The 9022-nt window shown below is 43.7% G+C and overlaps 1 long non-coding RNA gene across 1 annotated transcript; it reads right to left on the bottom strand.

Moving 5' to 3' along the window:
- Nucleotides 1-682: 682 nt before the first annotated feature.
- On the bottom strand, nt 683-2590 carry LOC142786895 (uncharacterized). The gene is made up of 3 exons (XR_012889202.1): nt 2449-2590; nt 1408-1537; nt 683-1278 (listed from the first exon to the last, which is right to left on the bottom strand). It is a non-coding gene; the product is annotated as an uncharacterized LOC142786895 (long non-coding RNA).
- Between the last annotated feature and the right edge of the window lie 6432 nt (nt 2591-9022).

Genomic DNA, 9022 nt, shown 5'->3' with positions numbered 1-9022 from the left:
AATCGCGCTTACACTCACACACACCCATACTCGGGCGAACATTATTTGTGTGTATATAATGTATAGCAAACATGCAGCTTATAACCAACGCTAAGGAAAGCTTTCGTAACATGGATTGCAGTTAATTGTCATTATAGATGAAACGCGACTTGCTTCTGCTGACATTATGCTGTATTCGGAGAGCACCTTCACACATTCTAAGTCAATTAGGCCGTCATTTAACGCAAGGTCCACATATTCGTGCAGTAGCTGCGCTGCTCGGCCGCCAATCCGAAGGTCGCGGGTTCGATGCCGGCCGTGGCAGTCGAATTAAGGCGGAGGCGAAAAGATAGAAGCCTTTGCACTGTGCGATATGAGCGCTCATTAAAGAACACCAAATGGTGAAAATCTCTGCAGCTTTCCACTACGACGACCCTCATAATCATATCGAGGTTTTTAAAACGTAAAATCCCAAATATTATAATTATGTGTTCTTGTGCTGCATATTCCATCTGATGAATCAGCACCTACACCCTTCTCAGGCACAAAAGCACCTTAGAGCCTATTTTAGGGTGCTATTGAGGCAAGCACCCAAACAGATGGGTGCTTTTTTTTCGATCGACCATTTATGGGTGTTAAAGGGTGTTGCAAAGGGTGCTTTCTCGTAAAAGCACCCTTTTTACACCCTTTTGGGTGCAAACATTTTTACAGCATGGGAAACTTAAACAGCTCTTTCAAACGCATAAATTGGTCGAACGTGGAAGAAAAGAGAAGGCGCCAACTAGGAAACAAGTAATTTGTGATTTTTGGAATTAACAGTGCCAGCTTTCACTGATGAAAGGTATACGCACATGTGCACTCAGGCTTGAAGATGACGTGAAATAGCCCTTTAAAGTCTTTTAAAACAAGTTGCGCAGGTCAAGAGCATCAAAAAACGACAGAAATGTAAAGCTGCTGTTAGGAAGGTAATATCCCACAATTCACAAAATTTAAGACTTTCCAAGTGTTACTTCTATAGTGAGGCTTCTCCATCGGCTACAAAGATCTTCACGGTTAAGTTTCGCCACTGATTCAATACAAGTGGCTGCTATTGCACATATTTGAGTTTCAGTCAATCACTTACATGGTGCAGCTGGTTGCACACTGGGAACAGCCATTCTTGTAAGCCTTGTGTGCCCAGGGTCCATGAAACTTTGAGCAGTAAAATGGTCGCTACAAACCCTGTACGTTGCGTACAGTAGGCTGGCCGGCTTACTAAGGAGATCATCGCGTCCAGCATACTGCATCCATGCTTTCATCCTGCATTGGCAATGAACTTTCAGCTGAAAGGGGAAGTGCTTGAATAGTGATTTTTTATTGTTACCCTCACTGAGCAAGTACGAACAGTAAGCCTAAAGACATGCAAACCATACAAAAGCTTTAACACACCTGCCATCCCGTGGTATGCGGAAGAAACTCGTCCCAGGCTTCTTGTGGGTTCTGCCATTGTTGAAGCACCACGATACACAGCAGTAGCTGCCGTAGCTTGGACCGCCGGACGGCATGGCGTCAGCGCGGTCTGAAAATGTTAGTAAGTGGATGCTTCGCTGTCAAATTACGAAAAAAATATGTGCACGTCATAGGTGTACCAACAAACCCCTTTGAATGATTAGCTAATCGATGCACAATACAAAATCAGTGATACATCTCTAACCCATAAAACTCTGACTTGCAAAGATATACGTCAAGACCACGTACAAAGATCTTCAGAAGTTTTCAGGCCGCTATCCCTTGTAATGCAATGGTATCGCGGCCTGGGAACTTTAGAACACCTTCGTACGTACGCAGTATCAGCAGTACCTTGGGAAGAAAAATCGTAGTTGAAATTTATGCGGTAAAATTATATTGGAAACGTCAAAAAAATTTGTGAGCAGCTTGCACTAGTGGCACAAGGGTAGCGAAAAAACGAAGATGATGGCCACTTGGCTAGTCCAGATTTGCCTCCGGCACACCAAGAATTATTCGTGTTCCGAGCCTTCGGGAAACGCGTCGTGAAGCATGCGAGGCCCAGCGAATGCTTCTGAATATTTTGCACCGAGCCTATGACCTAGCTGCCCAGCTATGCTCAGCGCACATACGGTCGCGTCCGTGGCAGACGCAGCACGCGTCGCCTCGGCTTGACGCCGTGCCGCCTTTGCTATACTGCATACGTTGCACAACGTTCCCGTCTAGCCGCCGCATAGAGCCACAAACTTTCTTTTTAGCGAACCTCCCAGTCCTTACAAGCTTCAGAAAAAGGTTACAAGTGCGTGAATGAGACGCCACGTAAGAAACAAACTCACACACTCGAAGCGCAACGTGTGTGTGTGCATCTTTCTATGTTTGTTGCATGGTGTCTTATTCGCGCAAGTGTAACCGTTTTCTGAAAAAATGACCCAACAAGGCCAACAACATGTCATTCAACAAGCTTCGCTTGAAAACGTGCCTCACCTGTTATCTCACGCACGAAAACGCCGACGCAGCCGACGTTGACGAAAGCGACGAAAGCTTCTCGCTGTCAGTCATGCATGGGCTTGTCGCTGGGTAGATGGTGTTTATGACAGTACGGCTGAAGAAAAATAATCGCGTAAGGTGTGTTGAATAAATTGTTTTTATGTGTAAAGAACATACCAAATTTGGGCGTATAATTATTATTTTGTAAAAACAATTCTGTTGCATTGATTATAACTGTTATTTTTTGCGCTTGCGCCCTCTGACGTTTGGTGAGAGCACTAGTTCGTTACGTAGTCGTGACGCACTTCCTGAGGCCAGGTTTCGCAGAGTGTCCGCTCTTGTCTTCTTCTTTCTCTATGGCCATAGCGCTGTGGCGCGCACACTGCACCCGTGAACGCGCTTGGAGGCGGCGGAGCAACAGTGGTCTAGCAGCGCCACCCCGAACTTGCGCCGGCAGGCAGCAAAACCCCCAATGCGAAGGCCGTAAGGGGAGCGCCGGGGAAGGAGTCGAGTCCAGCCGTGATTTAGGTATATTGGGCACTTCATGATGTGCTCGTGGCCATTTTGTTAGCTGCACATATAGCAAATTTGATGTTACGTGCCGTAAATGGATGACGAAATATATGAGTGGTGCAAACATGATAATACTGACACACGTGTCATGTAAAAACATGACAACATACCACGCTCATAGCTTTGCTCGCAGCCGTTTCGTTAGCTCCACATATACTAAATTTAGTATCACGTGACGTGAATAGATGAAGAATGTTAACGACTCATCCAAACCTGATAATCATGACACGGAAGTCATGTACAGCATCATTTACCACCAGTTGGGCTGATTTTACACTCGCATATGAACCTTTCTTATTCGTGTTCTTCATATCATTGATTCCCACTGTACGTGGGATCTGCCAGCTTTTTTTAAGGTAATCTGACGAATTAATGCGATAACGTTAAATAGCTCGTGTCGCAGAAAAGCTACCACTGGCATTGGCCCGTTGATCGTGATCGAATAATTGTCTGAGCGTCTGTGACCGAAAGATCAAGTTGCCGAGATAGCCGCGGGAGGCCATTACTTTTCAATGCGTGCGCACGCGATTACACTGAGAAGTCGCACATTCTAAGAAAATAAAAGGTGCTCAAGGTCACGAGGCGCAGTAGTTTCTTTGCCCTGCCACCCATCCCTTTTTAGCTTCCAGCGCTTTCGTCGGGACGGGAGAAGAGATAATGCAATAGGATAATGAACGGGAGCACCATGTACTAATATCATGTCGTACAGCAGAAAGTCCGCAACGTCCGTAGCGCAACTGGTCGGAGCGCTCGTATGATTACGTACAGCGTCGCGTAGTCTGTGGCAAACGCAATCCAATTATTTCCGGCTGTGGAGAGTGGAAAAGGGCCCAACAGGTCCAGACCAACTCGAAAGAGTTGTTATGTATCTATAATAATAACCGTCACACTCGAGTTATAGCGTAAGTCTCGATCTTATGTGCAGCAATAAGTTAGAATTCAGACGCCAGTGTGGTCAACCTCTCTGATAAGCACACAGTATGCACTCGATTCACATTAGACGAGTACCACCAAGGACTTGGCGTAGGGTGCCGCAAGAACACCTGCTCTCTGACGGCAGCACGTAGATACGGGTGCCCATAAAGTGCCTTAGATACACAGATTTTGATTAGTATACTTTCCAGCCCACATATACATTCACATATAGAGCTTCAAATTTAGCAGCAAGCCAAGCACTGCTTTCAGGTCGGATATTATTGCTAAAATGAAGAACCCATCAACAAGCCGAATCATACGCAACATAAACCAAGAAAAAGAGAAACAATCGCTCATCATACTTATTGTACATGATCGCTCGTTATATGCCTGTTTTTTTTAATATAATGGCATTGCAAAAAATCAGATTAAGCCAGAAAGCTAGAGGTGAATGTCTAAATTCTTTATCATACCGACAAAGGTCGGTAATGTCTGACAACCTTGTAGCAAGATCGTAGTACAAATGGAAAATATAAAACGGTACTGAATGCCAAATGTTTTAGGACTGTGTACTTCGATTCAGGAGCACGTTAAAGATCCCCAGGTAATCGAAATTTTCGAGTCCTCCTACGATGTCTCTCAAAGTCAATACTTGGTTTCGGTACGTTCAACCACAAACACTACTATTACAATATAATGATAGCGAAACCCACAATCTACAAGGACGAGACTCACGTATGAGTCACTACTGCATAACATAACAAGAATAAACATTTCATGTGGTGTCATGTTATGAATACCAGGGTATATCATTGGCTGATCATACCCACTTCGGACTAGTTCACCACGTCAGCACCAGATTTGGCGTAATTGCGATTGTGAAAACCAAGTTACCATCAATATTATAAGCCAATCTTAGTCATCAATAGAGAGATATTTATCACCAGGATCATGACTAACTGGTGAACAGACGTAAGAATTGTCTCGAATAAGCAAATGAGACAACATATGGGAGGGCAAATTGCACTCGACTGGCATGCAGTAACCAGATATTCGTTGAGTCATACAGTGGCACATTGGTATTGCTAGTGACAACGCTATGTGACGGGACAAGTGACAGGAATACTAAGCAGACTCATATGTTTATGCCAATAAATGTATCTCATTACAAGTCAGCATAGACAGTTTGTTGCCGATGTGAAACGGGCCTTCTGGTGAGACAGCTAACATGTCCACAGTTAAAGGGGTAGGAGCCTCGTCAAGCTGCTAATATAGCAGCTTTTTGCTCCTATCCTTGCGTTTTCTTTTTCGCAACTCTGTGAAGAAAATGCTCAATAAAACTGAAACTGAAACTGAAACTAAAAGATAATGTTTGACGCCTTGACAGAGCGGAAGGATGCCGGGCCCCAATCGAGGTGTTCCACCAATATTAGTGCAGCGTGGCCCTGATTACAAAGAGAAACGCCGTGGTGGTCTAGTGGCTAAGGTACTCGGCTGCTGACCCGCAGATCGGGGGATCGAATCCCGGCTGCGGCGCCTGCATTTTCGACGGAGGTGAACATGCTTTAGTCTTGTGTGCTCAAATTTGGATGAACGATAAAGCACTCCAGGTGGTTGAAATTTCTGGTGCCATTCACTACGGCGTCCCTCATAATCATATGGTGTTTTTGGGACGTTAAACCCCACATATCAATCAACTTGTGATTACAAAGATGGGCATGGTAAACTACATTTATAAAGTTGAACAAATGTTTTTATATTTACACATATTTATATTCGTGTATACCTACTTCAACGGTTCAGATGAGCGATAAAAATACTTCTTTTTACAACGCTGTGTTCGCTTTAAGAGGTGCGCAATGTTGAGGTAGGCTATGAAAGCTTTACCAGAGTAGACCATGTACTTCTTCGCATAAGTTAGCATCCCTGGACACGCTTTCAACTAAAGATATCAACTGACAATATCGCGAGTTTTGGTCAGAACATCCTAACTTGCATTGGTTTTGGAGTGCTGCTGTATTTCATGCGAGTTTTGTTTCGTTTACAGGAAACCTTTGCACCGTTCGACATTACGCTTTTCTCAGTCCTTTTGAAACGTCTAAACTTCATGAGTCAAGCAAGGGTTCCTCAAGCTGCAATGAAATCCTACATACCCCAAGTGTCCAAATACATTCGCTAGCGCGCAACAGGCTGCTAAAATTTCTTGTTGCTATGTGTATATTTCAATATAGAATGTTCCTTGCAGAAGAAGAATGTATCCTACTCTAAGCGTGATTATTTGCGACAATGTTTGCATTGAACTAACGTATGACTTTCTCAACAGTGACAACATAAACCTCATAACTAGTTGCATATATCGATCACCTGCTTCATCAAAATAAGATTTCTGCTCCGCCTGTTTTAATGTCGTGGGAATATTAGCGGATGAAAAAAAATGTAATAATTATAAGCGACATCAATATAAACCTCCTTGCACGTGTACTTCTAGCGATCTGCATTATGCTAACTGTTACAACAGCTCTGATTACGAATACTTGAATGAAATACTAACCTGGCCTCCCAAAGTCAGCATACGTATTTTGATTTATCACGCTCTATCAAATTTGGCATTTTCATCATTGTCAGGTGTTCTAATGACTGACAACCCCAACCACTATCCCATATTTCTAAACTTTCACTAGACCCCGGCCACCCAAAAAAATGACGTACACCAAGTACGCCGTGCATAAACCATTATTAGTTGAAGACGTGTCTAATGGTGATTCTAAGTTTTGTACGCATGATGCTGAGAAGGCACATCCACTATTCATTTATATCCTCAAATGCTGTTTATATCGTCTTTCACTTATTGTCAAATGCAAAAAAGAAAATTCGTAACCTTGTTATCCATGAATAACGGATATACTACTGGCATTGTTGCGAAAAAAAAACAATCTTTGCAAAAAAAAAACAATCGTCAACCATCATTCAACAAGAATCGGTCTTCTTGGCTAAAAAAATTCTTTAATAATATTTCTACAAACTTCACACGAGCAAAAAAGACCTGGTAAGAAAACAAAATTTCTGACTGTGGTAATGGCATCAAAAAGACATCGAAATTCGTTTATTCATTTTTGTAAAGGACAAGTAATTGTGAAGCAATATCCAAAATCATTCTTGACGGAATAATGCCTAAAAACGCCGAAGAAATTGCTAATGCGTTCATGGACGTTTTCTTCAGCAAAGAACAACATTACGCTTCACGATAGCCCTATATGAAACCACGTCCCCCAATCTTTCTTATTTTCAACCACTGCTCAAGAACTTTTAGGTGCTATAAGCAACACGAAGATAACCGGTGCTGGCATCGATAAATTGCACCCCTACCACGGAAAGTTAGTCGCACCTTTCTCGATAGCTTTGAGGTAATAATGAACTTCTTGTTCAAATCTGGCAGTTTCTTGAGCTCAAACAAGGCAGGATCACACCAGCTTTCAGAAAGGGTGACTGCTCTTCAATCTCCGACTACCGCCGTAGCTGTGTATTACCATTTTTCAGGGAAGTAATTCAAAAACCTATTGAAAAACTTTTCACCTTACAAAACTTAGTAATGTCTCGCCATTTCAGTACGGCTTCCGCACAGGGTTTTTGGCTGAACTCGCTCCTAATGCACGAAAACATCAACTAAAATTTGCGAATATTAGGGGCGTACGCTGCTTCATCATTTATAGACCTAAGAAAGACTCTTGAGAAATTAGGTCATAACATGTTGTTTCAAAACTTGAATCATTAGGAATAACTGGACCAGCCTTACTTTTGCTGCGAAACTACATAAATACCCGAAGGCAGGTAATGTCATTTCTGGTCCTAATTCGAAAACCATGTATATCAATATTGGAGTACCCCATGATTTCATAATAGGCCCTCTCTTGCAGAAACTTGCTCAAGGAACAGAACACAAGAGCGTTGAAGCTTAGTAATAACTGGCCACACATCACTACGACGCACCACTTCATGCACACAGCCACGCACACAACCCAGTTCATGAATGAACAGTTGACGCAATTTACAAGGCCCCTTGGCCGGAAGATCAGGTTGCACGTCGACTTGGGCACAAGTCATGGAAGCACCGACAATGTTTATGAACGATGCACGTATAGCATCATGACCCAGGAGGATCTTGTCATTCGCAATGACGTAGAAAGTGACAGATGCAGTACGACTGCAATACCTGACTGGTGCTCTTTGGGTTAGGCAAACCTTTATTCTGAAAGTCCAAAGGCGCACGCCCTACCACACGGCGGACCGCTCCCACGGCGGCAAAGTAAGGCTTAGACCTACCACCGCACCGTTGGCCTTCTGTACAGCCCAAAGTTGTGATGTGATGGCCGTACTCCGCAGAGCAGATTACCCCTTGCTGGACTATGTTGTATCGGTTCCGTGTACCAAAGGGCACGCCCTGAGTATGTAGTGTAAGGGAGCTAAACCGCCACATTTTGTACAAGATTTAGTAAAATAAACCTCAGGAGAAAGCTTGTACAGAAAGGCAGGGTTGGTGTAGGTTTCCGTTTTAAGCACCCGCAATATCCGCGCCTGTGTGGAACTTTCTGTGGAGAGGTGAAAATTTGCACCCATCCATAGCAAAATGCTAGACAATTTCTTTGTATGTGAATGGCTGATACCTGTTTATCAAATCTCCAGGTTGGCCCAAAGGCCCTCCATGGCCGAGGACAGCTAATTCTCGCACCCAAGAGTGGGTACACTCATTGAGCCAACTCCCTCCGTCCATGTATCCCTTATCAGCCAGGAACCATGTAAGGGTAGGATTGTAAGCGACCTCTCACCGAGAATGTTTTTGGCTTCTTCGCACACAGCTCTGACACTTAAAGCACGAATGGCAGTTCTGTAATCACTAAATATACTTACATGACGGTGATCTCAGAGAGCCAAGGCAATGGCAACCTGCTGGGCTGCATTAGCAGTTTTGGCGCAAACCTACGCCGTATCAATGGTAAACCCTTTGTGGTTGATTGCCACGAACGTAAATTGGTTTCTATGATCATCATTGGGTGTGTAACCGGCGCTGCTACGGCTGCGTCGTTCA

Source organism: Rhipicephalus microplus, unplaced genomic scaffold (genome assembly GCF_043290135.1).
Source record: "Rhipicephalus microplus isolate Deutch F79 unplaced genomic scaffold, USDA_Rmic scaffold_38, whole genome shotgun sequence".
NCBI classification, from domain to species: domain Eukaryota; kingdom Metazoa; phylum Arthropoda; class Arachnida; order Ixodida; family Ixodidae; genus Rhipicephalus; species Rhipicephalus microplus.
This window is presented reverse-complemented; position numbering and strand designations above follow the sequence as displayed.